Raw genomic sequence first — 17,714 nt, 5'->3', positions numbered from 1 at the left:
GCCTCCCAACTATTCGTGATCATGATCATGCTATTAATTTGATTCCAGGAAGTGTTCCTCCGAACATCAGGCCTTACAGATATCCCTATGTCCAAAAGAGCAAAATTGAACATATGGTTGCAGAAATGCTAAAGGCTCGTATAATTCAACCTAGTCAAAGTTCTTTCTCTTCTCCAGTAGTATTGGTTCACAAGATGGATAGATCATGATGCATATGTCCAGATTATAGGGAGCTTAACAAGCTCACTACTAGAGATAAATTTCCCATTCCTGTCATTGATGAATTATTGGATGAATTGCATGGATCAATTTACTTCACCAAGTTGGATCTTCATTCAGGATATCATCAAATTAGAATGAAGGCTGAAGACATTCCAAAAACATCATTTAGAACTCATGGGGGTCATTATGAATTTTTGGTCATGCATTTTGGCCTTACTAATGCACCTTCTACATTTCAAGGTTTGATGAATTCCATTTTCAAACCCTTCCTTAGAAAGTTTGTGTTAGTATTTTTTGATGATATACTAATCTACAACAAGTCTTGGAAGGATCATGTCCAACATGTTGACATGGTGCTCAAACTATTGGAGGAGAAACAATTATATGCAAAAATCTCCAAATGTTTCTTTGGAGTACAAGAGGTGGAATGTTTGGGTCATATTGTATCTCATGAAGGTGTTAAGGTAGACCCTAGAAAAATTAAAACCATTAAGGAATGGAAAATCCCCACATCCATAAAGCATCTACGAGGATTTCTTGGGTTGAGAGGGTATTATCACAAGTTTGTTAAGAATTACGGGAGAATAGAAGCACCTCTAACAACATTATTGAAGAAAGATGCATTTTCATGGAATCCAGAAGCAACGAAGGCCTTTGAACATCTTAAAGAGGAAATGTGCCAAGCACCAGTCTTAGCTACACTGGACTTCACAAAAACCTTCATTGTGGAATGTTATGCCTCAGGAAATGGAATTGGTGTTGTTTTTATGCAAGAAAAAAGACCCGTTGCTTTCGATAGTCATCCAATCAAAGGAAAGTATTTACATAAAGCTATTTATGAGAAGGAAATGTTGGCAATACTACATGCACTTAAGAAATGGCGACCCTACCTAATGGGAAGACACTTCAAGGTAAAAACAGATCATGATAGTCTTAAATACTTTTTAGAACAAAGATTATATTTAGAAGAGCAGCAAAAATGGGTCACAAAGATGTTGGGTTATGACTTTGAAATTGTCTACAAAAAAGGGAAGCAAAATGTTGTGGTAGATGCACTCTCAAGAAAGGATGAGGATGTGGAAGCATTTCTTTGCGCCATTTCTATTATCCACCCAGATTGGATAAACAAAGCAATGGATGAATGGAAGAATGACAAGGAAGTGTGGGAACTCATTCAAAAGATACAACAAGATCCCATTACATCTGATACATTTAGCTGAAAAAATGATTCGTTATGGTACAAGGATCGATTATACCTATGTAAGAATTCCCAACTCAAACAAAAGATTCCTAGGAATTACACACCTCTCCCTTAGGAGGGCACTCAGGATTTCTAAAAACTTACCACAGGGTTAAGAAGGATTTTTTTTTGGGATGGCCTTAAATCGTATATTCAAAATTTTGTGGCGGAATGTTTGGTTTGCCAACAAAATAAAGTTGAAACAATTAAAACCCCAGGACTATTACAACCTTTATCCATTCCATGCCAATGTTGGGAAGAGGTTTCAATGGATTTTATCACAGGTTTACCCAAGTCCGAAGAAAAGAGTGTTATCATGGTGGTAGTTGACAGACTTACCAAGTATGCACAGTTTTGTGCATTATCTCATCCATTTAAAGCGAGTACAGTTTCTACTGCATTTATGAAAACAATTCAAAAGCTACATGGAAATCCAAAGATTATTATAAGCGACAGAGATCCCATTTTCATTGGAAATTTTTGGACAAAATTATTTTCTTGTCTTAGTACTCAGTTAGCTCATAGCTCATCTTATCATCCTCAATCTAATGGGAAAACTGAGATAGTAAACAAATGTTTGGAAGGATATCTTCATTGCTTTATATCTGATAAACATACACAATGGGTTAAATGGTTGCCTCTGGCTGAATGGTGGTATAACACTTCCTTCCATACTACAAAAAAAATGACCCCATTTATGGCACTTTATGGATATCATCCACCATCCATCACATCATATTTAAGATAAAATTCTAAGGTTCAAGCAGTGGAAGATCACATCAAGCATTAGCGACAAGTTCTCCAACTCTTAAAGGATAAACTCACCTTGGCGCAGAATAGAATGAAACAACAAGCAGATCAACATCACAGCGAAAGAATTTTTGATGTAGGTGATTAGGTATTCCTACAGCTACAACCATATAAACAAATGTCCCTCAAGCAAGCTAAGAAGGATAATAAATTATCACCAAAGTATTATGGTCCGTACAAGGTGTTGCAAAAGATAGGTACTATGGAATACAAATTGGAGCTTCCTGCAGCTTCCCGAGTGCACGTAGTTTTCCATGTTTCATGCTTAAATAAGGTTACAGGTGACAAGCTTCCAGTTAAAACAATATTTCCAGAACTTGATGAGGAAGGCAAAATAATATTGGAACCTGAAGCAGTCAAAGAAACAAGAACATGATGGCTACGAAATCGATCAATTTCAGAGTATCTCATCAAGTGGAAGAACTTATCAGTTGAAGATTCCACATGGGAGGATAAGAATTTTATACAGAAGCATCCAGAACTACTCAAGCATTGACAAAAAAATGTTTTTGAAGGAGAGGGGCATGTTAGGTCCCTATAATACTAGTGATTCCCCCATTGCTATTTTCATTGTATCCCTTATTGTTATTGTTGTGCCCCTATTGTCCCCATATTGTTATTATTGTGCCCCATAGAATCCCACTATTGTTATTTTTGTGCCTTTATATTATTACTATTAGGTTGGCTTGGGTTATATGTGACCCCTTAGACTCCTATATATAGAAAGGAGGTTTTGTCATTTGAATCATCTAATAATTGTTCATTTGTGTAATGTATAGGAGGTTGCCCCCTTGAAGAGGCTTATTTCTAAGGCGTTGATCTATCTTTTCTATCTTTTTGTGAGCTGGTTTCATAACAAAGTCCAACTCTTCAACATCCTCGTGATGATCAATAGTACCGTACTAATGCCAAGATCGGTAGTCTGTGATGGTGTCTGTGTACTCCAATGTGACATCTTTCTGGAACCTAACTTTTGCCTCCATGGCATCTAGGTACATTGCTCAGGCTCCTCTCTCCAACTTGTCTGAAAGCATGTGCATCATTCTCTTCAATGCGGTCAGACCAGCAACATACTTGTGCATGGTGTCTGCACTGATTAGCAAGTTTGCGCTAGTGGCAATGCACATCAACTTGTCAAAGTAAAAGTCAAACTCTAGTCAGACCCATGCATTTGTCTTTGCCTGGTTGAGAGTCCTGTTGAGGCCCCAAAAATCGGGTCGACAACAAGGGGGATACCCGCCCGGTCCGGACCTTGGTTGGCAGCTCCTTATCCGTTTGGTATAGTGGGTTCGACTGGGGATAATGGGACCAGTTTCCCAATCTAAGGGTGTGTGTGTGTGTGCAAAGTTGGATGATGCTGATCTAAGAGTTCTAATCTAAGCTAATTTAATCTAATTCTATGCTATTGTAATCTAATAAAAACAGCACATCTAATCTATGCTAACCCGGGATGTATTTCTTCTATTATGTGATCTAAAGAGATTTCAAATAATAACTGGTAATAAAGATCATTCAGCTATCATAAGAATGGAAATCAATTAAGATGAACCACTTTGCATAAAAAGTTAGGCAAAACAGTTGTGAACAGCATATCGCATAATAAGTTATTCATATATCAAACATAAATAAATGACTCCACCATACAAAAGTGCCAAATGGTAACTCAAACATTCATGCAATAACATATAAACAACTAAAAACTGTATATCACTTTAAGAATATAAGCAGAAATGGTCAAGAGATAAAAGTACCATTTATGACTGGTCCTACTCATAAGCTTCAAGCAACAATGATTTATCTCTCCTTGTTCTAATATCTACCAAGAGTACAGAAGTGCAACATCAGTAGCAGATATCAAATGCAAACATCAATAAACCTTGATCCATTCATTCATCAAAACCTCCTTGAGGGTGCAGAAGTGCATGTTCTGAGGACAAGTTTTTGACAAATTTCTGGACCCTTCTCTAAATGCATGAGAAGGGTTTAAATACTGCTAACTAAATAACTTAATTACATAAATTTAGGATACGGTTAAATGACCGCCCTTTATCTAAGCAAACTTATTTCTAAAAATTGAATCTAATTTCTAACTATTTCTGCATTTGCTCCTTAATGTTGCGAGCATGCAACATTTGCCTGGGAAGAGTCGGTTGGTTGTTTTCTGTTTTTGCTTGAGCTACGCAAATAGAAATGGCAAGCGCTGGCACCACTTTTTAGTAAACTAGAAGATATTTTTGAGAATCATCCTCTGGCTGGGTGAATTTATTGCGTATATATTTGGTAACAACCCAAATTTCTCTCAAATTGCTTTTGCTTTTGCTATCTCGGTTTCTGGACTCGTGGATGACTAAGAAAGTTAGGGACTTTGCTTTCTGAACAATTTTCTTAGCGATGCGCGATTAGCGCTAGGCGCTAATCGCGCATCGAAAACTGCCTCCGTTCTTTGATCCGGGCCTTTCTGGTGCGTTTTCCGTCTTTAGCGCTTTTTCCTTTACTGGGCATAAGCTTCAAAATTTTGTAAACATGCTGCTTTTGTGAGATTTTGACCTTGAGTGTCGAATCGCCTATTGATATCAACATCTGTTCAGTAATACTCTGAAATCTGCGTTTCTGTTGCATGCGGTATCCGTTTATGAGGACATCTCTTCTCTGTTCTCCGAGCATTGACGCTTTCCCTTTTTCCCTAGATGTTTCCTGCACATTGCTTCATGTTGTTTCTTGTTTTTTATTCCTGCAGTTCACGCAAAGGAAAAGAATAATGATAATAAATTTTGACACGAAAGCTCTAATCTCTATGAATGTATAAAATCATGACACCCATAGTGAACTGACTCTTCGAAAAACACAAAACTGTCCTTCATGAATACTTTGGCGTACATTCATTAATTTCTTTTAAGGCGCGCACCCAATTTTTGGTTTAGGGACGGCTTTTCTTGAATGCTGAGCCGAGAAAAATTTGCGGTGGGTGATTTCTGCGACTCGCATCGCAGCATCGCGGATCGCATTATCAAGATGTGTCATTGCAGAGTTTCTTGATCAGTTTATCACAGAATCGCGTTATCGCGTTATCGTAAGATCGCAGCATCAGGTTTATCGCAAGATCGTAACATCGTGTTTATCGCAAGATCGCAGCATCGCGTTTATCGCAAGATCGCAGCATCGTGCTTATCGCAAGATCGCAGATCGCAGATCATTGCAATTTGTTAAGTTATTGTGTGTTGTTTATGCAATGTTGTGATATGCGATGTTGCGATATGCGATGTCGCATATCGGCCATCGGAGATTTCTTTCATTTATGGGCGCTTCTTAATGTATGCGATGCGATTAATTTCGCGTCGCTTCTTCGCAGTTTTTTATTGTGCTCATAAAGAAATGTTTTACTCTTCTCCGTGCGATGTATTTTTTAAGGAGTATAATACCAAAAAAAATTATAAATTTTTTGAATTTTTTACTAAGGGTCCCCACTTCTTTAGTGTTATTGCTAATACTAAAGAAGGAAGGGGGTTGTTGGTGGCCACAACAATGGCGATTCACTTGGAAGAACCAGTTATCTCTGCTTTTCTATTGAATCTTTTAAACTTCCAAAATAGAAAAATTTTCATAAATCTAAACTTTGTTATGGACAAATAGAGTACATTATGCCTTATTCTATCAATGATATTTTGTTTCAACCTCTTTCTATTCTAATTGTTTGTTTCCTCAAGCTTGTCCTTGTATCTATATCAGCCATTACTTGGTCTTGTAAAGATAAAATAAAGTCTTCTCTATGTGCTAGCTTTAAAATATTCTCGTTTGTCGTAGGTAGAACCTCTGCTGCCAGCAGGCGTCCATAGCCTCGACAGGGTTACCTGTTACCCAGCAATGATCCTTTATCCTGCTTAAGGTTATCTACAACCTTCAAACAAAAATCCACATTGACACTTTTTCCTTTTTTATTCTTAAAGAACAATGTCTTGGTTTGGTAGCCAAATTATGACACAGTCATTCACTTGATTTACACTTTTGCTGAACAAGCTGGCTCGTGATGAGACCCCTTGTCTTTTGATTTCAACAATCTTGAGTCATTGCCCTGTTTTGATGGACAGTGTTTGGCAAAGTCAGCAAAAGTTATAATATCTGTGATCATGATAAGTCGGCTCGTGATGAGACCTCTTATTCTTTGAGATATAGTGTTTCTTGGATTGTCCCTCTGAATGCTGCGATTTTCTTTAACATGGAGGAAATCATTGTTTTCCTTAAGAAAGCTCTGGACGACAATAATAGAGTTTGAAAACAACAGTTTTACAGAGAATCTTTATTTTTTTATTGATACCTTTCATTGTGCTGATATAAAACAATTTCTTCGCTAAAGGTAGCTTTCATCAAATTTTTTGAAGTTGAAACTAGTATCATATCTAGGCTAAAGTTTTTAACTGTATCTGTCAATAATAAAGATCAGATTTTCAAAAATTTTCTATTCATACAAGCGAAAAGCTCAAAATCTGAAAGAGAATTGGTGTCTTTTCATGAATACCGATAGTAACCATTTACAACTGGTTTTATTATAAAAAAGAAAAAGAAAAATAAAGCTATTCTACAAAATAGAAGAATAATCTTCTATGGAAAATATATTTTAAGGATTTGTCCATTAACAGGCAAAGAATCCCTTCTACCTGCTAAATCCTGTAAGACAAACGTTGATGGACCTATGACTTCAACAATCTGAAAAGGACCAAGCCACATCTTTTGAAATTTTGTATGTTTGCCCTTTTCTTCATGAGCCTTATCCCATTTTAAAACTAAATCTCCCATCTGAAAAAAATTCTGGTCATTATGTTTGAATCAAAAGAGGATTTTATTAGCGCTTGATGATGAGCATGGGTTTTCTTAGCTTGTTCTTGTTGCTCTTCTAATTTAATTATTTCCATTTGTCTTAGTTGTATGGAGGAAGTAGGTACTTCATCAATGTATTGTATTAAAGACAAAGAGGGAATGACTAAGTGAGTTGGAAGAACCACTTCTTTCCCATAAACTAAATTAAAGGGGGAAGTGCCGATTGAAGCTTTTTTCGTTATTCTATCTGCCCATAAAGCATTTACCAAAGCTTTATGCCAATTCTTTTGGTTCTGGTCAACTGTTCTTTTAATAATCCTGATTAGGTTTTTATTTGTTGACTCAGCTAACCCATTACCTTGTGGATAGTAATTGGCCGAATATTTTAGTTTGAACTCTCTTTTAAGTGCAAACTCAGTCATTGCATTTCCAGAAAAGTATGATGCATTATCAAACATTAAAGCCGTTGGCAATCCAAACCTAGTGATTATAAATTGATCTATGAATTCGATAATATTTTCAGAATTAGCCGTCTTGAGAGGAACTGCTTCTACCCATTTAGTAAAATAATTGTTGCCGTGAGGATGTATCTATGCTGCTTAGAAGAGTGAGGAACGATCTCACCTATTATGTCCAAGCCCCACTGACTGAATGGTTGCTCGATGTTTACCGGTTGTAGTGGCAGGGACGGCTTCTTTTGTCTTCCAGCAGTAGTTTGGCAGACTTGACATTTCCTCACGTAACTGTGTGAATCTTTGAACAGCGTAGGCCAGTAATATCCTGCACGTAAAATTTTATGTGCAGTAGCATCTCCAGCATAGTGTCCGCCTGCTGGTCCATCGTGGAGTTCCTGCAAAACTTTTTCAGCTTCAATTTTTTCAAGACATCTAAGAAAAACAAAATCATAATTCTTTCTAAAAAGAATATCATTTATGAGCTGATATTGTTTAGCTTTCAATCTCAAAGCTCTTTTCTTAGTGTGATCCAGGTGTGATGGAGCATACCCGTTCTTAAGATAATAAATGATATCAGCATACAATGATTCTGCATCGTTTAGGCTTACCTCATACATTTGTATCTCTTCGGATGAAATTTCAAAGATTTGCGATGCTCCAGCCAACATTTTGCAGAAGCCTTGACCTCTTACAATGTTTGCTGGTTTGATCTCAAGGTCGTATTCCTGTAAAGCAGTGATCCAATTTGCTCTTTTCTCGCCCATATCCTTCTGTACTAGAAGATTTCTTACCGCTGGAAATGGTACTATGATCTTAGTATGGGTTTTAAGTAAGAAAGGTCTGAAATATTTGACCGCTTTGAAAACAGCATAGGCCTGTTTTTCCACGTCTGAATAATTGAGTTCAGCACCTTGTAAATTTGAGCTAAAAAACGCAATTGGAGCTTCCGCTTTTTCTTGATTTGCTTGAGTTAGAATCGCAGCATATGATTTCTCTGAGGCAAATGTGTATAAAACAAAAGATTCTGAAAAATTCAGGGTTGCTAAAGATGGAGCATTAATAATAGCTTGTTTGATCAGGTTGAATGCTTCATGTTCATCTTGACCCCATTTGAAATTTGAATTCTTTTTAATCATGGTTTGCAAAGGAGACACAATTCGTGAAAAATCTGGGACAAATCTCTTTACAAAATTGATTTGACCAAGGAAAGATTGCATGGCTTTTTTATTATGAGGTAGAAATATTTCAAAGATTTCTTTGATTCTGTCAGGATCAATGTGAATACCGGATTTTGACACTATGAATCCTAGAAGTTTTCCTTCACTTAATGCGAAAAAAGATTTCTTTGGGTTAAGTGAAATCCCATACCTTAAACATCGTTGAAAATTTTGTTTTAAATCTTTGAGATGGTCGCTTCGCTTCTTGGAGTACACTGTTATATCATCCAAATAAATTACTACAGATTTATTGACTAAACCCTTAAATGCGATGTCCATGGCTCTTTGAAATGTAGCGTCGGCATTAATCAAACCAAATGGCATCTTCCGATATGCATATGTGCCCCATTTAGTTCTGAATGTGGTTTTCAACTGATCATCGGGATGCACCAGCACTTGATTATATCCTGAAAATCCGTCCAAGAAAGACATCAGTTCTGAGCCTGCTACTGCCTGTAATATATGTTCCATAGGTGGAAGAGGAAAATTGTCTTTTTGACAGGCTTTGTTAAGATTCCGAAAATCGATACAGATTCTAATATCTCCGTTTTTCTTTCTAACGGGTACCATATTGGAGACCCATTTGGAATGTCTGACGGGGAAAATTATTCTGGCTTTTAATAACTTATTTAGCTCAGTTTTTATCTGATTTTCTAAATTGGGGTGGATCTTTCTCAGTTTCTGTTGGACAGGTTTTTCGTTGTCAATCATAGGAATAGTATGTTGAATGATAGAAGTATCGTACGTCTTCAGCTCATCGTAATTCCAGGCAAAAACATTTTTATATTGTCTCAAAAGACGAATATACGCTAGTTTTTCTTCAGGGACTAGGCCGATGCCTAGATTAACGTTTTGTGGTTTATCATCGGTTCCTAGGTTTACTAATTCGTAATTCAGAGTTGGACTGTAGAGCTTTGAATTGGTAGACCTTTTAAACCGATTTTTCAAATCGTATAAGTCTTCTAACTTAACCACCGATTTAGGTATAGCATTATCAGTGCTATTTTGTCGTATTTGTCAATCGTGATGGTGTTCGTCAATTATCTGATTGGAGTAGGATCCTTCAGAAGTGAGGAAATTTACAATATCAGGATCGTCATTGAATACTCTCCAATTTGTAATGTTGTCAGGGATGGACGGTCTAAAGATTAATTCTATTGAGAATCTATCTGGACTAAAATCTTCGGAGGGAATAAGCCTAGAGGCTACGTTAGCCAAAAGGTCTGCGCTTGCATTTTGGAGTCTCGGGATTGAAGAGATATTAAATGCTATGAAATGCTCAGTCAGATCTTGTACTAAAGATTGATAGTGTTTTAAATGACCTGATAGGCAATGTATAGTGTTACGTACCTGTTTGACGATAATCTCAGAGTCTCCGAAGACTTGAAGATACTTGACGTTTAACCTGATTGCTTTGTATAGGCCTTGCACCAAGGCCTCATATTCTGCTGTATTGTTTGTGCAATTGAATTCGAGTCTGCACGTAAGCATGGTCTTGTTTCCTTCTGGACTAATCAGAACGCATCCTGCTCCTGCTCCTTCATTAGATTTAGAGCCATCGAAATATAATTTCCAAAATGTATTTACAGGTTCATCGAGAAAAGAATCTACCGAGTAATTGCCTATGATACTGAGGTTATACGATACCGCTTCATTTTCTCCCTCTAATTCCGTTACTATGTACTTCTGGTGTAACTCTCGTTCAACCTTTATTTGATTCGGTTTACCGTTGTAGGGTAACCACATGTGCGACCAGTCGGTTGCAAAGTATCCATGGAGTTTCTGAGACCAATCCCTGCTAAGAATTAAGCCATAGAATTCTGGGATATCAGCCACTAGAATGTTAATAACCTGACATACCTTCGGGTTAGATGACAATCTTATGGTTACTTGATTAATTTCACCAATCACTTCGACTTGAGATCGATCAAGCTGAACTATGCGCACTGCGGATTTTTGTGGTTGAACATTTAACTTAGCACATATTGATCTGGGTAAAATATTTGATGAAGCACTGGAATCTACCAAACAATTGTGCACATTTTTATTGAAAACTTCATAAGTGAGAAGAAACGGGGAGTGTGAGATCTTGATCTTCCTCCAATCAAGGCGATATCATTTGGATCAATCTTATTGATCGCATTAGTTGGAGGTCTTCCCATGTTGTGGGAAGCTTGAGAGAGTACAGTGGTAGGCAAAGGTACAATAGGCACGGCACATAATTCTTTCATCATTATCTTCTGTTGATGCTTCAATTTGCTCAATTCATAAAGGTAAATATTAGCCCTAGTCTTTTTCATGTCATCAATAATATTGTACTCCATTTCATCCGACACTATCAGTGTTTTTGATGGAGTTGTTTGATCTGCTCGAACTGGGCTAGATTGAGTCGCTTTAGTGGTTGTTTTCTTTGTTTCAACTTTATCTTTTATTGTAGGGCTTGCGCTCTTCTGCTTAGGGGTAGTTTTGGGAGGATCAAGCTGATTTCTGCTTCGTGTGCTAACCGGAAATACTTCTTGATCTTCTTCTTGTGGGAGGATGAAATCCCACATTCCTTGTAATTCCACAACTTCTTCGTCATCGGTCTGCCCTTCAATGGCACTTTCTTCTTCTTCCTCTTCCTCAGTTTCAGCATTGGAGATGGCATTGGGTGGTTTTGCATCCATTGAAGGACCTCTTTAAAAAGCTTTGTAAGGATTTTTTAAAGAAGTTTCTGCTACTTGTTTTTTTATGTCAACCATCTCATTAGACATGGTCTTTAATACTTTCTGCAATCCTTCCAAATCGAAAGGGTCTTTTGTTTGTTTCTTCTTGGAGTCTTCCTTGAAGGTGACTTTTTTAGACTTGCGTTCCTCTATCGCGGATCTCTTTTCCAGGGCTATTACGCGTTTCTCTACTGCTATCGCCTCTGTCATGTTTTCAACTAAGGTTGTTTTATTTGCTCTATCCATGAAGATTGCTATGTTTGATGGTAAAGCAATAATATACCATTCACATCGTACTTCTTCGCTGGGTTGGGAAGCAGTGGGAATTTTGTTGAGAATTTTATTGAACCGTAAATCGAAATCTTTGATAGGTTCTTTAGCTTGGGCCTTAAGATTGGATAGGTCATTGATTAATGTTGCCGTTGATCTATCATCACCAAACTTGATAAGGAATTGATTCTGGAAGATATCCCAACTTGTGATAGACCCGGAGGGTAATGAAAAATACCATGACCCGGTTGTCCCTTGCAGTGTATAGGGAAAAAGCCAAACAACAGCATCTTCGTTAGTAACTCCTTTGAGATTGATAGAAAGCATGAAATTGTTTATGTGTTCTTCTGCTAGCATGTCTGCTTCTGGATTGAATTTGGGCAGCCATTTCTCAGGATGGGCTGGTATTTGACTCAAGGGAGCGGGCATTAAAACTGCCCCAGGGTTGTTCCATGGAGACTCGGCCATCGTTGAGCTGCTAGTAGAGAAAAGTGCAGAAGATGATCTCTGTGGCTGGGAAGATGAGGATACTATGATCGTAGAGGATTGAAGAGGGGTTGTGGGGGTTCCGATAGACGGATGGATGATGGTTTGGAATGGAGTTGTGGGTGGTTGACTTCGCAGTGAGGTAGTTGAAATGGGCGATGTAGACGAAAGAGTCTCACGGTCAGACTCTTGTGGTGATTTCCTTTCCTGGTGGGAAGAGGCAACTCAGTTGGCTGGATGGCAAATTTTTCACTCTTTAACCTGGTTAGGGGATGAGCAGGATTGTACTGCGAAGTCACACTGCTTTGAGATTTATCAGACCTCTGAGGAGAAATGGAAAATCCCTGAAGTTTGTGAATCAAAGATTCAACTCCAGGAGGTTTAATGGTAGATTGGTCTGAAATATCAGGGTGTGTAGCAGCGATTGATACTCGAGCGACTTCTGACTCTGGATTTAAATATACTGGAGAAGTCAGGGGAGATAATGAGGGTGATTTACTCTCAGAATGGTATTTAGATTTTGATTTAGGTGCCATTCATAGTTCGGCCCTCCTTCTAGCGCCAAATATGTTGAAGCCCCGAAAATCAGGTCAACAACAAGGGGGATACCCACCCGGTCAGGACCTTGGTTGGCAGCTCCTTATCCGTTTGGTATAGCGGGTCCGACTGGGGATAATGGGACCAGTTTCCCAATCTAAGGGTGTGTGTGTGTGTGCAGAGTTGGATGATGCTGATCTAAGAGTTCTAATCTAAGCTACTTTAATCTAATTCTATGCTATTGTAATCTAATAAAAACAGCACATCTAATCTATGCTAACCGGGATGTATTTCTTCTATTATGCGATCTAAAGAGATTTCAAATAATAACTGGTAATAAAGATCATTCAGCTATCATAAGAATGGAAATCAATTAAGATGAACCACTTTGCATAAAAAGTTAGGCAAAACAGTTGTGAACAGCATATCGCATAATAAGTTATTCATATATCAAACATAAATAAATGACTCCACCGTACAAAAGTGCCAAATGGTAAATCAAACATTCATGCAATAACATATAAACAACTAAAAACTGTATATCACTTTAAGAATATAAGCAGAAATGGTCAAGAGATAAAAGTACCATTTATGACTGGTCCTACTCATAAGCTTCAAGCAACAATGATTTATCTCTCCTTGTTCTAATATCTACCAAGAGTACAGAAGTGCAACATCAGTAGCAGATATCAAATGCAAACATCAATAAACCTTGATCCATTCATTCATCAAAACCTCCTCTGAGGGTGCAGAAGTGCATGTTCTGAGGACAAGTTTTTGACAAATTTCTGGACCCTTCTCTAAATGCATGAGAATGGTTTAAATACTACTAACTAAATAACTTAATTACATAAATTTAGGATACGGTTTAAATGACCGCCCTTTATCTAAGCAAACTTATTTCTAAAAATTGAATCTAATTTCTAACTATTTCTGCATTTGCTCCTTAATGTTGCGAGCATGCAACATTTGCCTGGGAAGAGTCGGCTGGTTGTTTTCTGCTTTTGCTTGAGCTACGCAAATAGAAATGGCAAGCGCTGGCACCACTTTTTAGTAAACTAGAAGATATTTTTGAGAATCATCCTCTGGCTGGGTGAATTTATTGTGTATATATTTGGTAACAACCCAAATTTCTCTCAAATTGCTTCTGCTTTTGCTATCTCGGTTTCCGGACTCATGGATGACTAAGCAAGTTAGGGACTTTGCTTTCTGAATAATTTTCTTAGCGATGCGTGATTAGCGCTAGGCGCTAATCGCGCATCGAAAACTGCCTCCGTTCTTTGATCCGGGCCTTTCTGGTGCATTTTCCGTCTTTAGCACTTTTTCCTTTACTGGGCATAAGCTTCAGAATTTTGTAAACATGCTGCTTTTGTGAGCTTTTGACCTTGAGTGTCGAATCGCCTATTGATATCAGCATCTGTTCAGTAATACTCTGAAATCCGCGTTTCTGTTGCATGCGGTATCCGTTTATGAGGACATCTCTTCTCTGTTCTCCGAGCATTGACACTTTCCCTTTTTCCCTAGATTTTTTCTGCACATTACTTCATGTTGTTTCCTGTTTTTTATTCCTGCAGTTCACGCAAAGGAAAAGAATAATGATAATAAATTTTGACACGAAAGCTCTAAGCTCTACGAATGTATAAAATCATGACACCCATAGTGAACTGACTCTTCGAAAAACACAAAATTGTCCTTCATGAATACTTTGGCGTACATTCATTAATTTCTTTTAAGGCGCGCACCCAATTTTTGGTTTAGGGACGGCTTTTCTTGAATGCTGAGCCGAGGAAAATTTGTGGTGGGTGATTTCTGCAACTCGCATCGCAGCATCGCAGATCGCATTATCAAGATGTGTCATTGCAGAGTTTCTTGATCAGTTTATCACAGAATCGCGTTATCGCGTTATCGTAAGATCGCAGCATCGCATTTATCGCAAGATCGCAGCATCGCGTTTATCGGAAGATCGCAGCATCATGTTTATCGCAAGGTCGCAGCATCGTTCTTATCGCAAGATCGCAGATCGCAGATCACAGATCATTGCAATTTGTTAAGTTATTGTGTGATGTTTATGTGATGTTGCGATATGCGATGTCGCATATCGGCCATCGGAGATTTCTTTCATTTATGAGCGCTTCTTAATGTATGCGATGCGATGAATTTCGCGTCGCTTCTTCGCAGTTTTTTATTGTGCTCATAAAGAAATGTTTTACTCTTCTCCGTGTGATGTACTTTTTAAGGAGTATAATACAAAAAAAAATTATAAAATTTTTTGAATTTTTTACTAAGGGTCCCCACTTCTTTAGTGTTATTGCTAATACTAAAGAAGGAGGGGGGTTGTTGGTGGCCACAACAAGTCCCAATAGATGGAATCGCATGTGTACACACCACAACATACATACTCTTGAATACACATGCATGGGAAGCTTGTAGACTAGTGATGAGCAGCGGGAGCTCTTCATAGTTTCAGATCTAACTCCAGATGGGCGCCTTCATCTCAACCACTTTGGGCTTCATCACCTTAGGAAAGTGAAGCAAGGCTCCCTTGTATCTCATCGTCCATATTTGCATGTAATTGACGACAACATGCACGTTCGACAAGATGCGTGCTCTTCTAGCACAACGTGGCTTCCATCCATTGAGATGGATGACTGCCTTATGCATAGTACCAAACTTGGAATACAACACCTGCATAACTGTTTCAAGGGATAATAATTCATCTACTATTTCCTTCTTCTGTTCTACTCGAGAGGATGTTGTCACCAACTCTCCTCCTTACTTAGCTGTCTGTAGCTCCTTAGCCATTTGCTCATTCTCATGTATCAGAAAGTGAACACTTGAGCTAGTGACTTTGGCATATGCTCTAGTGGCATCGACCAAGGATGCTGGATGTTTGCGCATGTCAGACATGATCACCCATTCCTCATAATGCACAAGAGATGTATGATCTTCCGGAGTTGACACTTTGTGGATTGCACAACTCTATGTTGAGATTCGTCGAATGAGATGTTGTGCATCTCTCCTTCCGACTGATATCCAAGGATCTCAGTGTCTCCTTGGTCACTTGGGACTTGCTCATCTTCTGGATGTGGTGAACCTGGTGGGTCGACCTCTTGGTGGTGAGGCATGAGGTCGATGTCCTACTCTAACAATTGTTGCTCCAAGTTCGTATCCATCTATTCAAGTGCTTTCTCTATCTCTTAAGCGAATTCCTTCTCCTGCGATGGTTCACCATGTTCGCCTGATGCCAAATGTTCTGATGAGTCCACTACATGTACGAGCGTTGTTTCATCTATCCACACATGTTGTGCCACCCGCTATACCTATTTCTATTGTGCTTCCCTCTCCTGTTTGCGCAGCTCCTATTCCTTTCAAAGTTGCTCCTTCAACTGATGCAACTCCTTCTCTATTTCCTCCATTATCCACATCTCTCTCTGCCTTTGTGCATTTCTCTTGTCATGTTTTTTCCTCTTTACCTCTATGGCCAAAGCTACGTTCTCCACAAGTGGATCCACTCATAACTTGCATCTTTTCTCTTCCTCCATGCGATCGACAATCTATCTCTTTCCCTTGTCGCGCACTGTTATGTTCGCCTCTACTGCTGCTGTTGATTCTAGTGCTCTCCCGGATGCTGCTTCACGTTGCTTCGCTAGCCACTCCACAGCGAATCTAACCTATTCATTGGGTCTGGAGAAACTATAGAAATATCTCCATGGGTCCTCTTCCACCCAATGAAATTCCCCATGGATCCAGTTGAACTGTACTCTCGTGCGGTGATCTTTCACAAGACAATGCGGATCACACAAATTGTAACTTGGGAGGTTGAATGGATACTTCTTCATCTGCTCTACTTCAACATCCACATGCTTGAAACTCTGGATCTAATATAACCTGATGCACAGCGGAAGAGTGGGCCATGGTGCCTTCTTCTTCTAGTGTAGCCTAGCTATTAATCCTGCCGAGATGTGACATGATACTTCTCGCATGATGAGCACGTCCAAGGAAAACTTTGGTAGAACATGCAAAGGCTTCTCCACACTGTACATTCGTATGAAGGTGTTAGATGGTGAGGCATACCACTTAGCTATGTCTTTCAGTGCCTCCATTGATACCATCGACATGCAGGGTGGATCCTGTTCGAATATCATCTTGTAAACAAGGTGACAAAATGATTGGAAAGCTGTGTGATAACTCCTCTAAAGCTGCATTGAGACAAAATCTTACAATAAGTGTTCACAACAGTCTCCGCCAATGACCATGCCCACTTCAAGCCCGGGAACTCCAGTCGGGCACAAACTATATCAAGGATGTAGGAGGACATGTAGATTTCTACTTGCATACCTTTGGGTGGCTGTTGAGCCCTCGTTAACTATTTCTTCAGCTGATGAACCAACATGTCAGACTAGTAGCATGGTTAGCCCTCTCTAGCCAGTTGGTCCAACGTGATCACCAAACTATGTGGGAAGGTTTCTGTGCTTTCTTGGTCATACAATCGACATGCAAAGATGACCAAGTATTGGTACACCTTCCGACCTTCCGCAGTATCTTCATCTTGTAGATCTCGTTGGGTGTCATCCTGAATCTAGCCTGCTCCTTTACTTGGTTCTTTAGAATGTCTCTGGAGTTGGCATTGTTGTTGGGTAAGCTGAAGGGCATCTCCATGATAGTCATAGGCTCCGACATCTGATACATCTCATCATAATCCTGTGCCTTGAAGGTTACAATCTTTGTCCTGCTGACACTACTCAATGTCATCGTCTCAGGATCAATGTGTGAGACAATCTAGTGTATCATGTCCACACATGGGAACACAGGGTATCTGTATGCAATCCGGTACAAGCCGGACTTGTGAATGTTCATGTATACCTGGAGGTCTTCGGGGTCTTCCACAAATGTGCCTACAAATGCATCAATGACCTCTTACCATTTCAGCTTGATGTCCTTGTCTAGAATCAGCTTGGTA

The sequence above is a fragment of the Pinus tabuliformis genome, chromosome X (assembly GCF_031772625.1).
Source record: "Pinus tabuliformis cultivar Carrire ecotype Pingquan chromosome X, CPIR1, whole genome shotgun sequence".
NCBI lineage: Eukaryota > Viridiplantae > Streptophyta > Pinopsida > Pinales > Pinaceae > Pinus > Pinus tabuliformis.
Note: the sequence above shows the minus strand (reverse complement) of the source record.